Below are 16,292 nucleotides of genomic sequence, written 5' to 3'. Positions count from 1 at the left end.
TTTAGAGTTTATTTTCAATGGTAGAGTTGATTATTCATTTGGTTGCTCTCTTCCTCTTTTTTTTTTGTATACAGATATATATAATTTTTTCCTTTTTCTCTTTTTGTGAATGTGTATGTGTATGCTTCTTTGTGTGATTTTGTCTGTATAGCTTTGCTTTTACCATTTGTCCTAGGGTTCTGTATGTCTTGTTTTCATTTGTTTTGTTTGTTTGTGTGTGGTTTTTTTGTGTGTGTGTGGTACACAGGCCTCTCACTGTTGTGGCCTCTTCTGTTGCGGAGCACAGGCTCCGGATGCACAGGCTCAGTGCCCACGGCTTACGGGCCCAGCCGCTCCGCGACATGTGGGATCTTCCGACTGGGACATGAACCCATGTCCCCTGCATCGGCAGATGGATTCTCAACCACTGCACCACCAGGGAAACCCTGTTTTGTTTTTAGTATAGTTTTTAGCGCTTGTTATCATTAGTGGATTTGTTTTTTGGTTTGGTTGCTCTCTTCTCTCTTTTCTTTTTTTATACTTTTTAATATTTAAAAAATTTTTAATAATTATTTTTTTATTTTAAAAACTTTATTTTATTTTTTTCTTTCTTTCTTTCCTGTTTCCTCCCTTTTCTTCTCAGCTGTGTGGCTGACAGGGTCTTTGTGCTCTGGCTGGATGTCAGGCTTGTGACTCTCTGGTGGGAGAACCGAGTTCAGGACATTGGTCCACCAGAGACCTCCCAGCTCCAAGTCATATCAAATGACGAAAGCTCTCCCAGAGATCTTCATCTCAATTCTAAGACCCAGCTCCACTCAAAGACCAGCAAGCTACAGTGCTGGACACCCTATGCCAAACAACTAGCAAGACAGGAACACAACCTCACCCATTAGCAGACAGGATGCCTAAAATCATAATAAGGTCACAGACACCCCCAAAACACACCACCGGATGCAGTCCTGCCCACCAGAAAGACAAGATCCAGCCTCATCCACCAGAACACAGGAACCAGTCCCCTCCACCAGGAAGCCTACACAACCCACCCAATCAACCTTAGCCACTGGGGACAGACACCAAAAACAATGGGAATGACGAACCTGCAGCCTGTGAAAAGGAGACCCCAAACACAGTACGTTAAGCAAAATGAGAAGACAGAGAAACACAGAGCAGATGAAGGAGCAAGGTAAAAACCCACCAGACCTAACAAATGAAGAGGAAATAGGCAGTCTACCTGAAAAAGAATTCAGAGTAACGATAGTATTTTTGATCCAAAATCTTGGAAATAGAATGGAGAAAATACAAGAAATGTTTAACGAGGACCTAGAAAAACTGGAGAGCAAGCAAACAATGCTGAACAACACTATGAATGAAATAAAAAATTCTCTAGAAGGAATCAATAGCAGAAGAACTGTGGCAGAAGAATGGATAAGTGACCTGGAAGATAAAATGGTGGGAATAACGACTGCAGAGCAGAATAAAGGAAAAAGAATGAAAAGAATTGTGGGCAGTCTTAGAGACCTCTGGGACAACATTAAATGCACCAACATTCGAATTACAGGGGTCTCAGAAGAAGAGAAAAATAAAGGGACTGAGAACATATTTGAAGAGATTATAGTTGAAGACTTCCCTAATATGGGACAGGAAATAGTCAATCAAGTCTAGGAAGCACAGAGAGTCTCATACAGGACAGAAATCCAAGGAGAAACTCGCCAAGACACATATTAATCAAACTATCAAAACTTAAATACAAAGAAAAAATATTAAAAGCAGCAAGGGAAAACAACAAATAACGTACAAGGGAATCCCCATAAGGTTAACAGCTGATCTTTCAGCAGAAACTCTGCAAGCCAGAAGTGAGTGGCAGGACATGTTGAAAGCGATGACAGCGAAAAATCTACAACCAAGATTACTCTACCCAGCAAGGATCTCATTCAGATTCAGCAGAGAAATTAAAACCTTTACAGACAAGCAAAAGCTAATAGAATTCAGTACCACCAAACCAGCTTTACAACAAATGCTAAAGGAACTTCTCTAGGCAGGAAATACAAAAGAAGGAAAAGACCTACAGTAACAAACCCAAAACAATTAAGAAAATGGTCATAGAAACATACATATTGATAAATACCTTAAATGTAATTGGATTAAATGCTCCAACCAAAAGACATAGACCGGCTGAATGGATACAAAAACAGGACCCATATATACGCTGTCTCCAAGAGACCCACTTCAGACCGAGGGACACATACAGACTGAAAGTGAGGGGATGGAAAAAGATATTCCATGCAAATGGAAATCAAAAGAAAGCTGGAGTAGCAATTCTCACATCAGACTTTAAAATAAAGACTATTACAAGAGACAAAGAAGGACACTACATACAGATCAAGGGATCAATCCAAGAAGAAGATATAACTATTGTAAATATTTATGCACCCAACATAGGAGCACATCAATACATAAGGCAAATGCTAATAGTCATAAAAGGGGAAATCAACAGTAACACAATCATAGTAGGGGACTTTAACACCCTACTTGCACCAATGGACAGATCATCCAAAATGAAAATAAATAAGGAAACACAAGCTTTAAATGATACATTAAACAAGATGGACTTAATTGATATTTATAGGACATTCCATCCAAAAACAACAGAATACACTTCCTTCTAAAGGGTTCATGGAGCATTTTCCAAGATAGATCATATCTTGGGTCAAAAAATCAAGCCTTGGTAAATTTAAGAAAATTGAAATCATATCAAGTATCTTTTCTGACCACAATGCTATGAGACTAGATATCAATTACAGGAAAAAATCTGTAAAAAATACAAACACATGGAGGCTAACCAATACACTACTAAATAACCAAGAGATCACTGAAGAAATCAAAGAGGATATTTAAAAATACCTAGAAACAAATGACAATGAAAACACTACAACACCAAGCCTATGGGATGCAGCAAAAGCAGTTCTAAGAGGGAAGATTATAGCAATACAATCCTACCTCAAGAAACAAGAAACATCACAAATAAACAACCTAACCTTGCACCTAAAGCAATTAGAGAAAGAAGAACAAAAAAGCCCCAAAGTTAGCAGAAGGAAAGAAGTCATAAAAATCGGATCAGAAATAAATGAAAAAGAAATGAAGGAAACAATAGCAAAGATCGATAAAACTAAAAGCTGGTTCTTTGGGAAGATAAAAAAATTGATAAACCATTAGCCAGACTCATCAAGAAAAAATGGGAGTAGACTCAGATCAATACAATTAGAAATGAAAAAGGAGAAGTAACAACTGACACTGCAGAAATACAAAGGATCATGAGAGATTACTACAAGCAACTATATGCCAATAAAATGGACAACCTGGAAGAAATGGACAAATTCTTAGAAAAACACAGCCTTCCGAGACTGAACCAGGAAGAAGTAGAAAATATAAACAGACCAATGAGAATCACTGAAATTGAGACTGTGATGAAAAATCTTCCAACAAACAAAAGCCCAGGACCAGATGGCTTCACAGGCAAATTCTCTCAAACATTTAGTGAAGAGCTAACACCTATCCTTTCCATACTCTTCCAAAATACAGCAGAGGGAGGAACACTCCCAAAATCATTCTACGAGGCCACCATCACCCTGATACCAAGACCAGACAAAGATGTCACAAAGAAAGAAAATTACAGGCCAATATCACTGATGAACATAGATGCAAAAATTCTCAACAAAATACTAGCACACAGAATCCAAGAGCACATTAAAAGGATCATACACCATGATCAAGTGGGGATTATCCCAGGAATGCAAGGATTCTTCAATATACGTTAATTAGTCAATGTGATAAACCGTATTAACAAATTGAAGGAGAAAAACCATTTGATCATCTCAATAAATGAAGAAAAAGCTTTTAACAAAATTCAACACCCATTTATGATAAAACACCTCCAGAAAGTAGGCATAGAGGGAACTTACCTCAACATAATAAAGGCCATATATGAGAAACCCACAGCCAACATCATTCTCAATCGTGAAAAACTGAAACCATTTCCACAAAGATCAGGAACAAAACAAGGTTGTCCACTCTCATCACTATTACTCAACATAGTTTTGGCCACAACAATCAGAGAAGAAAAAGAAATAAAAAGAATCCAAATCGGAAAAGAAGAAGTAAAGTTGTCACTGTTTGCAGATGACATGATACTATATATAGAGAATCCTAAAGATGGTACCAGCTAATCAATGGATTTGGTAAAGTAGTAGGATACAAAATTAATTAACAGAAATCTCTTGCATTTCTATACACTAATGATGAAAAATCTGAAAGAGAAATGAAGGAAACACTCCCATTTACCACTGCAACAAAAAGAATAAAATACCTAGGAAAAAACCTATCTAAGGAGACAAAAGACCTGTATGCAGAAAACTATAAGACACTGATGAAAGAAATTAAAGATGATACAAACAGATGGAGAGATATACCATGTTCATGGATTGCAAGATTCAACACTGTGAAAATGACTATACTACCCAAAGCAATCTACAGATTCAATGCAATCCCTATCAGTGGCATTGCAATTGGCATCAATGTCTTCCCTGGTGGCATAGTGATAAAAATCCGCCTGCCAATGCACGGAACATGGGTTCGAGCCCTGGGCCGGGAAGATGCCACATGCTGTGGAGCAACTAAGCCTGTGCACCACAACTAGTGAGCCTGCTCTCTAGAGCCTGTGATCCACAACTACTGAAGCCTGCATGCCTAGAGCTCATGCTCCACAACAAGAGAAACAACTGCAATGAGAAGCCTGTGCACTGAAATGAAGAGTAGCCCCCACCCTCCACAACTAGAGAAAGTCCACGCACAGCAACGAAGACCCAGCACAGCCAAAAATAAATATTTATAAAAAAGAAAATAAAAAACTACCAATGGCAATTCTCACAGAACTAGAACAAAACATTTCACAATTTGTATGGAAACACAAAGGATAACGAATAGCCAAAGCAATCTTGAGAAAGGAAAATGGAGCTGGAGGAATCAGGCTTCCTGACTTCAGACTCTACTACAAAGCTACAGTAATCAAGACCGTATGGTACTGGCACAAAAACAGAAATATAGATCAATGGAACAGGATAGAAAGCCCAGAGATAAACCCACGCACATATGGTCACCTTATTTTTGATAAAGGAGACAAGAATATACAATGGAGAAAAGACAGCCTCTTCAATAAGTGGTGCTGGGAAAACTGGACAGCTACATGTAAAAGAATGAAATTAGAACACTCCCTAACACCATACACAAAAATAAACTCAAAATTGATCAAAGACCTGAATGTAAGGCCAGACACTATACAACTCTTAGAGGAAAACATAGGCAGAACAGTCTATGACATGAATCACAGCAAGATCCTTTTTGACCCACCTCCTAGAGAAATGGAAATAAAAACAAAAATAAACAAATGGGACCTAATGAAACTTCAAAGCTTTTGCACAGCAAAGGATACCATAAACAAGACCAAAAGACAACCCTCAGAATGGGAGAAAATAGTTGCAAATGAAGCAACTGACAAAGGATTAATCTCCAAAATTTACAAGTAGCTCATGCAGCTCAATATCAAAAAAGCAAACAACTCAATCCAAAAATGGGCACAAGACCTAAACAGACATTTCTCCACAGAAGATATACAGATTGCCAACAAACACATGAAAGGATGCTCAACATCACTAATTGTTGGAGAAATGCAAACCAAAACTACAATGAGGTATCCCCTCACACAAGTCATAATGGCCGTCATCAAAAAATCTACAAACACTAAATGCTGGAGAGAGTGTGGAGAAAAGGGAACCCTCTTGCACTGTTGGTGGGAATGTAAATTGATACAGCCACTATGGAGAACAATATGGAGGTTCCTTAAGAAACTAAAAATAGAACTACCATATGACCCAGCAATCCCACTACTGGGCATATACCCATAATTCAAAAAGAGTCTTGTACCACAATGTTCATTGCAGATCTATTTACAATAGCCAGAACATGGAAGGTACCTAAGTGTCTGTCGATAGATGAACGGATAAAGAAGATGTGGCACATATATGTAATGAATATTATTCAGCCATAAAAAGAAATGAAATTGAGTTATTTGTAGTGAGGTGGATGGACCTAGAGTCTGTCATACAGAGTGAAGTAAGTCAGAAAGGGAAAAACAAATACCGTATGCTAACACATATATATGGAATCTTAAAAAAAAAAAAAGACTTCTGAAGAACCTAGGGGCAGGACAGGAATAAAGACACAGACGTAGAGAATGGACTTGAGGACAAGGGGAAGGGGAAGCTGGGATGAAGTGAGAGAGTGGCATGCACTTATGTATACTACCAAGTGTAAAAGAGATAGCTAATGGGAAGCAGCCGCATAGCACAGGGAGATCCGCTTGGTGCTCTGTGACCACCTAAAGGGGTGTGATAGGGAGAGTGGGAGGGAGACGCAAGAGGGAGGAGATATGGGGATATATGTATATGTATAGCTCATTCACTTTGTTATAAAGCAGAAACTAATACACCATTGTAAAGCAATTATACTCCAATAAAGATGTTTTTTAAAAAAATAGAATGTGAAAACACTTTGCCCCTTGTAAACCCTGAAGGAAAATACATATTCAGCTATTATGATGAAATTAGTAAATCCAACATCTAGCCTGGCAAAGATACATTAAAATCTGGCCTCAGCCTCACTTTCAAGTCACATTTTTCTTTGCTACTCTGTTCATTGAGCAATGTGAATCTTTGCTTTTCCACAAAAACAGCTATGCTTTTCCATCTTTGCCCTTTTGCTTGCACAATTTCTTCACAGAGAATGCCATTTCATGCTCAACACAATCTATTAAAATCCTGTCCTTCAAGGTCACGTTCAAACTTCACTGCCTTCATTAAGCCTTCATGATCACGACAGTCCTACGTGATGTTTTTCATCTGACTTCCTGTGGCTCTCATATTTTATGTATTCCACAGTACTTGTAAGATTTTATGTCTTACTCCCTTACTAGATTCAGTGTTCCTTGAGGGTAGAGATAATAAACAATATGTCTTTGAAAAAACCATGAAGTCATGAAATATTTATTGAATAAAGGTACTATGTTTTTAAATTACTAAAATAATATAATCAAGTTATGGACATTTTAGGAAATACAAGGGGATGAAAGAAAATTACCTTTACTCCATCATGCAACACAATAACTTGTCTTTTGGGGTCCAAACTCTTCCCAGTCTTTTTCACTTGCACTTTTGCATTCTATACAGCTGAACTTATATCTTTATCATTAAAATTTTTAACATTTCATGAACATGTTTCCATGTGACTAAGTAGTCTCTATGGTAATTTTTAATAACTTCATAGTATGCTAAACAAACATTCAAAGATTGACAAATTTTGATTTATGTACTGGCGTCACATACAATCCTCAGACAGCATTCTTCTGTGTTCTTTCTGATTCTCTTCCACTAATTTCACTCCACAGTTCGTGTTCTACTCAACTATTAATACGGTTTCACCATAGCAAACTCTCTGAAATACAGGAAAGCTCCTGGCTCTCCAGAGATATTGTTTATTTAGTCATCTCTGGTCCTTTTCCTCATTTAACATTTCTAGTGAGATTTCTGCAACTCCTCCCCACCGACCTCCAATCTCTGCCAGAATAGTTGTGGTACATCGTACTCTCCTAGTGAAAGGACTTAGACCACCACCAAGATCTCACTTCAGGCCAGATGGCATTCATATAGTTTGGCAGGAAGTTCTTTACTTGTTCTTACAAGTTTGTCTTAAAAGCAATTCAGTTATTAAAACCAGCTGGGGTTGGATGCCATATTAAATTTATTCATTTATTTTCCAACATGATTGGCCATGTTAAACCAACTCTTAGGAAAGAAAGAAAAAGAAAGAAAGAACTTTAAAGCCAAAGTCCCTTGAGGTTATGTGTCTGATGAGAAAATGTAATCCAAGTCTCCCTAGACCATCTCTATAGGGTGGTCATCATCTTTTCTAAATCCTTAGAATTTTTACTATCTATACTGTTCACAGAGCACCTATCACATATTTTATTACATTGATGATGTTTTATAATATATTTATGGATAGTTTTAAATAATCCACTTGGTGTAGAATAGACAATGCCTGAAATGGGATGTTTTCCCACAATGCTTTGCCCACTGTGGAGCTCAGTAAATGAGTAGTGGTTGATTTTAGAAGTATTAGAATCCCTGGAGTAGCAGAGTCATTTCTGATTCAGGAATTTTATGCTCATAATCTTGAAAATGTAAGTTGTACATGGATTTTCTCAAAGACTACTCTGACCACTGCCAATATGACAGACCCTGCAAATAGCCTTTGACTGTGTGTGCAAACTAGTTGCCCTTGTCATGTTAACCATGTTTCCCCTATTTAATGACTGTGAAAGCAAGAATTTGTAAGCAGAAACCCTTGTTTCTTTGTATAAAGACCTCACTATTATGAAATTCTTTGCCCCATTACACAAATGGGATAGTACTGGTGTAATTCTGGCCCCCAGCTCAGAAAACATACACGAATATTGCTTCCTGGGTGATCTCTTCACAAGCAACAAGGATGAGAATGTAAGAACTCTCTTGGTATCCCCAGAGCGTTATTACGTTTTATACTGTCAGTCTTTTGTTCATTTATTCCTTCCACTGTGGACAAAGCTCTATGATGTTCGCTGTGAAGAATATAAATATATGTAAGTAACTATAATGCAGGGTAGAAGTACAATAATGACATACAAATAAGGTGATATGGGAACTCCAGAAAGGAAGAATTTATGTCCAACTAGGGGAATAAGGGAGTCAGACTGCGGCAGAGGAAGTATATAAAGTCAGTCCTGAAGAATAAGTAGAAAATAAATGGATTTTTTTTTCAATTAATGTTTGTAAGATAATCCTTGAAAATGCAGTAAATAACAACTAAGCCAATTTCATATGGAAAACTACTAGATAAAAGATTTTATAATCATCTCTAGATTAGTGTATTGAATGGTGGTATAACTGATGATGAAAATGAAAAAGTGTGAGGGCAAGGACTTTATATGTTTAGAGAGAATGACTTAATCCACAGTAGGCCAAGACTTCCATATTTTTCAAGGTGTTAGAGAGCTGTAAAAGCAATTAGGACTAGGTGAACTAAAGATCTAGAGAGGGAAGCAGCATTCTAAGGTGAGCTGATGATGGCCAGTATTTTTTTCTCTGGGGACATTTTCAAGTTCTGGCCACGTGTTGATCACCCTTGGCCCAGGCAGAGGACCAATCCTGTGGGAAAAAGAAGGCAGCTAACTTTCGCTGTCACACAGAACTGGGGTGATACAATGAAAACTTGAGGAGCCCTAAACACACAACCAACTTTCCCTGGAAGGATATTTCTGGAGTTCTGGTGTTGCACAGGAGGATGGGGAACTAGGTCAAAACTTCTAGAAAGCAGGAAATTGTTCCCAAAATCTCACAGTGCTTAGGAATTCAAGACTTGCCAGGTAAAGAGAACTGCTTCAAATACATGACTGCCCACCCCCTTAAGACATTTGCAAATTTTAAAGTTGTATGAGTTGGGAGGATAAAAAGTTACGTTGAAAAGTGTTAAAGCGAAGAGTTGAATTTTCTTTGGACTTTAGGGCCGAGGAGACAAAGAGCAGAGTCTCAGCCAAAAGCCTAGGAAGACTTGTGCTAGGAAGATGGACCCCAACCAAGCTCGGTCCATATTGAATTGAGATAGTCACCTCTACATTCTCTCTGCATAACAGAAAAAGAGGAAACCTGCTCTAATGGAAGATAAAATTATATCCAGTCACCACAGTACATTATTTAATACACAAAACAGTGTATTCAGTGAAAAATTCCTAGACTTGAGAAAAATACAGCACCATATGCTTTATAACCAATAGAAAAAAAAGTAATAGAGACCTTCTGTTGATCCAGATTTTTGAGTTAGCAAACAAATTACTATGATCATTATGTTAAAATATAGGAAAAGTGAACAAAATAAATGAAAGAATGGAGAATTTCACCAAAGTACTAGAATCTATTTTTTTAAATTTATGCTTACCAGGAATTTCCTGGCTGTCCAGTGGTTAGGGCTCCGTGCTTCCACTGCAGGGGGCATGGGTTCCATCCCTGGTAGGGGAACTAAGATCCTGCATGCTGTGCAGCACAGCCAAAATAAATAAATAAATAAATAATTTAAATGTTTTTAAAAATAAATAAACTATGGTTACCAAAGGGAAGATGTTGGGGGCAGGGATAAATTAGGAGGTTGGGATTAACATATACATACTACTATACATAAAATAGATAATCAACAAGAACCTACTGTATAGCACAGGAAACTCTACTCAATACTCTGTAATAACCTACATGGGAAAAGAATGTGAAAAAGAATAGATATATGTATATGTATAACTAAATCACTTTGCTGTACACCTGAAACTAACACAACATTGTAAATCAACTATATTCTAATATAAAGTAAATATTTTTAAAAAAAGAATCAAAATTTTATTCTAAAACTAAAAAAATATTAATATCTTAAAATATGAACTCAGTGAATGGAGTTGACAGAAAATTAGGCACAGCAGAACACAGGACTAAAAAACCTGAAGAGAGGTTAATAGAAAATATTCAAGAGGAAGCACAAAGAGAAAAAAGAATGGGAAGAACATACATATAATAAAGTGAAAGAGACTTCTGGTACATGCTTACAATGTCTAACATATGTATCATTACAGTTCCAGAAAGAAAGAGAGATGACAGAAAAGCCATATAACAAGGTATATTGGCCAAGAATTTTCCAAAACTGTTAAACAATATCAACCCACAGTTTCAAGAAGCTCAACAAACCCCAAGCAGTATAAATAAAAAGAAAATCACACAGTACATTATACTAAAATTCCTGAAAACCAAAGATAAAAAATCTCTTTTTTTCATTGTAGGATTTTCTTTTTCAAATTACTTTTTCATTGAAGTATAGTTAATTTACAATGTTGCGTTAGTTTTAGGTGCAAGCAAAGTGATTCAGTTTTACATACATGTACATCTATTTTTTTTCAGATTCTTTTCCCTGATAGGTTATTACAAAGTATTGTGTCTAGTTCCCTGTGCTACATAGTAGGTCCTTGTTAGTTATCTATTTTATACAAAGACAAAGTATCCATTTTTTTTAACATCTTTATTGGAGTATAATTGCTTTACAATGGTGTGTTAGTTTCTGCTTTATAACAAAGTGAATGAGCTATACATATACATATATCCCCATATCTCCTGCCTCTTGCGTCTCCCTCCACCCTCCCTATCCCATCCCTCTAGGTGGTCACAAAGCAGCAATTTCATTTCTTTTTATGGCAGAATAATACTCCATTGTATATATGTGCCACATCTTCTTTATCCATTCATCTATTGATGGACACTTAGGTGGCTTCCATGTTCTGGCTAATGAACATTGTGGTACATGACTCTTTTTGAATTATGGTTTTCTCAGGGTATATGCCCAGTAGTGGGATTGCTGGGTCATATGGTAGTTTTATTTTTAGTTTCTTAAGGAAACTCCATACTGTTCTCCATAGTGGCTGTATCAATTTACATTCCCACCAGCAGTGCAAGAGGGTTCTGTTTTCTCCACACCCTCTCCAGCATTTAGTGTTTGTAGTTTTTTGATGATGGCCATAATGACTGATGTGAGGGGATACCTCATTGTAGTTTTGATTTGCATTTCTCTGGTTTATCACATATCTCTGGTTCATCACAGTGACTGATTTGCATATATTGAGGAATCCTTGCATTCCTGGGATAAACCCCACTTGATTATGATGTATGATCCTTGTAATGTGCTGTTGGATTCTGTTTGTACTTTGTTGAGAATTTTTGCATCTATGTTCATCAGTGATATTGGTCTGTAATTTTCTTTTGTTGTGACATCTTTGTCTGATCTTGGTATCAGGGTGATGGTGGCTTCGTAGAATGAGTCTGGGAGTGTTCCTCACTCTGCTATATTTTGGAAGAGTATGAGAAGGATAGGTGTTAGCTCTTCTCTAAATGTTTGAGAGAATTTGCCTGTGAAGCCATCTGGTCTTGGGCTTTTGTTTGTTGGAAGATTTTTAATCACAGTCTCAATTTCAGTGCTTCTCATTGGTCTGTTTATATTTTCTACTTCTTCCTGGTTCAGTCTCGGAAGGCTGTGTTTTTCTAAGAATTTGTCCATTTCTTCCAGGTTGTCCATTTTATTGGCATATAGTTGCTTGTAGTAATCTCTCATGATCCTTTGTATTTCTGCAGTGTCAGTTGTTACTTCTCCTTTTTCATTTCTAATTGTATTGATCTGAGTCTTCTACCAATTTTTCTTGATGAGTCTGGCTAATGGTTTATCAATTTTTTTATCTTCTCAAAGAACCAGCTTTTAGTTTTACTGACCTTTGCTATTGTTTCCTTCGCTTCTTTTTCATTTATTTCTGATCTGATTTTTATGACTTCTTTCCTTCTGCTAACTTTGGGGCTTTTTTGTTCTTCTTTCTCTAATTGCTTTAGGTGCAAGGTTAAGTTGTTTATTTGTGATGTTTCTTGTTTCTTGACGTAGGATTGTATTGCTATAAACTTCCCTCTTAGAACTGTTTTGCTGCATCCCATAGGTTTTGGGTTGTCCTGTTTTCATTGTCATTTGTTTCTAGGTATTTTTAAATATCCTCTTTGATTTCTTCAGTGATCTCTTGGTTATTTAGTAGTGTATTGGTTAGCCTCCATGTGTTTGTATTTTTTACAGATTTTTTCCTGTAACTGATATCTAGTCTCATAGCATTGTGGTCAGAAAAGATACTTGATATGATTTCAATTTTCTTAAATCTAGCAAGGCTTGATTTTTTGACCCAAGATATGATCTATCTTGGAAAATGCTCCATGAACCCTTGAGAAGGAAGTGTATTCTGTTGTTTTTGGATGGAATGTCCTATAAATATCAATTAAGTCCATCTTGTTAAATGTATCATTTAAAGCTTGTGTTTCCTTATTTATTTTCATTTTGGATGATCTGTCTATTGGTGCAAGTAGGGTGTTAAAGTCCCCTACTATGATTGTGTTACTGTTGATTTCCCCTTTTATGACTATTAGCATTTGCCTTATGTATTGATGTGCTCCTATGTTGGGTGCATAAATATTTACAATAGTTATATCTTCTTCTTGGATTGATCCCTTGATCTGTATGTAGTGTCCTTCTTTGTCTCTTATAATAGTCTTTATTTTAAAGTCTGATGTGAGAATTGCTACTCCAGCTTTCTTTTGATTTCCATTTGCATGGAATATCTTTTTCCATCCCCTCACTTTCAGTCTGTATGTGTCCCTCGGTCTGAAGTGGGTCTCTTGGAGACAGCGTATATATGGGTCCTGTTTTTGTATCCATTCAGCCGGTCTATGTCTTTTGGTTGGAGCATTTAATCCAATTACATTTAGGTATTTATCGATATGTATGTTTCTATGACCATTTTCTTAATTGTTTTGGGTTTGTTACTGTAGGTCTTTTCCTTCTTTTGTATTTCCTGCCTAGAGAAGTTCCTTTAGCATTTGTTGTAAAGCTGGTTTGGTGGTACTGAATTCTATTAGCTTTTGCTTGTCTGTAAAGGTTTTAATTTCTCCGCTGAATCTGAATGAGATCCTTGCTGGGTAGAGTAATCTAGGTTGTAGATTTTTCGCTGTCATCGCTTTCAATATGTCCTGCCACTCACTTCTGGCTTGCAGAGTTTCTGCTGAAAGATCAGCTGTTAACCTTATGGGGATTCCCTTGTACGTTATTTGTTGTTTTCCCTTGCTGCTTTTAATATTTTTTCTTTGTATTTAAGTTTTGATAGTTTGATTAATATGTGTCTTGGCAAGTTTCTCCTTGGATTTCTGTCCTGTATGGGACTCTCTGTGCTTCCTAGACTTGATTGACTATTTCCTGTCCCATATTAGGGAAGTCTTCAACTATAATCTCTTCAAATATGTTCTCAGTCCCTTTATTTTTCTCTTCTTCTGAGACCCCTGTAATTCAAATGTTGGTGCATTTAATGTTGTCCCAGAGGTCTCTAAGACTGCCCACAATTCTTTTCATTCTTTTTTCTTTATTCTGCTCTGCAGTCGTTATTCCCACCATTTTATCTTCCAGGTCACTTATCCGTTCTTCTGCCGCAGTTCTTCTGTTATTGATTCTTTCTAGAGAATTTTTAAATTCATTTATAGTGTTGTTAATCATTGTTTGTTTGCTCTTTAGTTTTTCTAGGTTCTCGTTAAACATTTCTTGTATTTTCTCCATTCTATTTCCAAGCTTTTGGATCAAAAATACTATCGTTACTCTGAATTCTTTTTCAGGTAGACTGCCTATTTCCTCTTCATTTGTTAGGTCTGGTGGTTTTTACCTTGCTCCTTCATCTACTTTGTGTTTCTCTGTCTTCTCATTTTGCTTAACGTACTGTGTTTGGGGTCTCCTTTTCACAGGCTGCAGGTTCATCATTCCCATTGTTTTTGGTGTCTGTTCCCAGTGGCTAAGGTTGGTTTGGTGGGTTGTGTAGGCTTCCTGGTGGAGGGGACTGGTTCCTGTGTTCTGGTGGATGAGGCTGGATCTTGTCTTTCTGGTGGGCAGGACTGCATCCGGTGGTGTGTTTTGGGGGTGTCTGTGACCTTATTATGATTTTAGGCATCCTCTCTGCTAATGGGTGGGGTTGTGTTCCTGTCTTGCTAGTTGTTTGGCATAGGATGTCCAGCACTGTAGCTTGCTGGTCTTTGAGTGGAGCTGGGTCTTAGCATTGAGATGAAGATCTCTGGGAGAGCTTTCGTCGTTTGATATGACTTGGAGCTGGGAGGTCTCTGGTGGACCAGTGTCCTGAACTCGGTTCTCCCACCAGAGAGGCACAAGCCTGACATCCAGCCAGAGCACCAAGACCCTGTCAGCCACACAGCTCAGAAAAAAAGGGAGAAAACAAGAAAAATAATAAATAAAATAACGTTTTTAAAATAAAAAATAATTATTAAAATTTAAAAAAAATTAAAAAGTAATAAAAAAAGAAAAGAGAGAAGAGAGCAACCAAACCAAAAAACAAATCCACCAATGATAACAAGCACTAAAAACTATACTAAAAACAAAACAAACAAACAAATAAAACAAACAAAAACCAGACATACAGAACCCTAGGACAAATGGTAAAAGCAACGCTATACAGACAAAATCACACAAAGAAGCATACACATACACTCTCACAAAAAGAGAAAAAGGAAAAAAATATATATCTATATATAAAAAAAGGAGGAAGAGAGCAACCAAATGAATAAACAAATCTACCAATGATAATAAATTCTAAATACGAAACTAAGATAAACATAATACCAGAAACAAATTAGATTCAGAAAGCAAACCCCAAGTCTACACTTGCCTCCAAAGTCCACTGCCTAAATTTTGGGATGAGTCATTGTGTATTTAGGTATTCCACAGATGCAGGGTACATCAAGTTGATTGTGGAGATTTCATCTAGTGCTCCTGAGGCTGCAGGGAGACATTTCCCTTTCTCTTTGCTAGCACAGCTCCTGGGATTCAGCTTTGGAATTGGCCCCTCCTCTGCGTGTAAGTTGCCTGAGGGCATCTGTTCCCACCCAGACAGGACGGGGTTAAAGAAGCAGCTGATTAGGGGGCTCTGGCTCATTCAGGCTGGGGGGAGGGAGGAGTACAGAATGTGGGGCGAGCCTGTGTGCAGCAGAGGCTGGCGTGATGTTGCACCAGCCTGAGGCACACTGTGTGTTCTCCCAGGGTACTCTGGAAGTGGGATCCTGGGACCCTGGATCCCGGGGCCCTGGAAGTGGTGGGCTGCACAGGCTCCTGGGAGGGGAGGTGTGGATAGTGACCTGTGCTTGCAAACAAGCTTCATGATGGCTGCAGCAACAGCCTTAGTTTCTCATGATCATCTCTGGTGTCCACGCTGATAGCCGTGGCTCACTCCCATCTCTGGAGCTTGTTTAGGCGGTGCTCTGAAACCCCTCTCCTCATGCACCCCGAAAGAATGGTCTCTTCTCTCTTCAGCTGTTCCATAGTTTTTCCCAGACTCCCTTCTGGCTAGTTGTGGCACACTAGCCCCCTTCAGGCTGTCTTCATGCAGCCAACCCCAGTCCTCTCCCTGGCATCTGACCTCCAAAGCCTGAGCCTCAACTCCCAGCCCCCGCCCGCCCCAGTGGGTGAGCAGACAAGCCTCTCAGTCTGATGTATGCTGGTCGGCACTGGTCCTCTGTGGGAATCTCTCTGCTTTGCCCTCTGCACCCCTGTTGCTGCGCTCTCCT

The sequence above is a fragment of the Kogia breviceps genome, chromosome 15 (genome assembly GCF_026419965.1).
Source record: "Kogia breviceps isolate mKogBre1 chromosome 15, mKogBre1 haplotype 1, whole genome shotgun sequence".
Lineage (NCBI taxonomy): Eukaryota > Metazoa > Chordata > Mammalia > Artiodactyla > Physeteridae > Kogia > Kogia breviceps.
The sequence above is the reverse complement of the archived record's forward strand: the minus strand, read 5'-3'. Positions refer to the sequence as shown.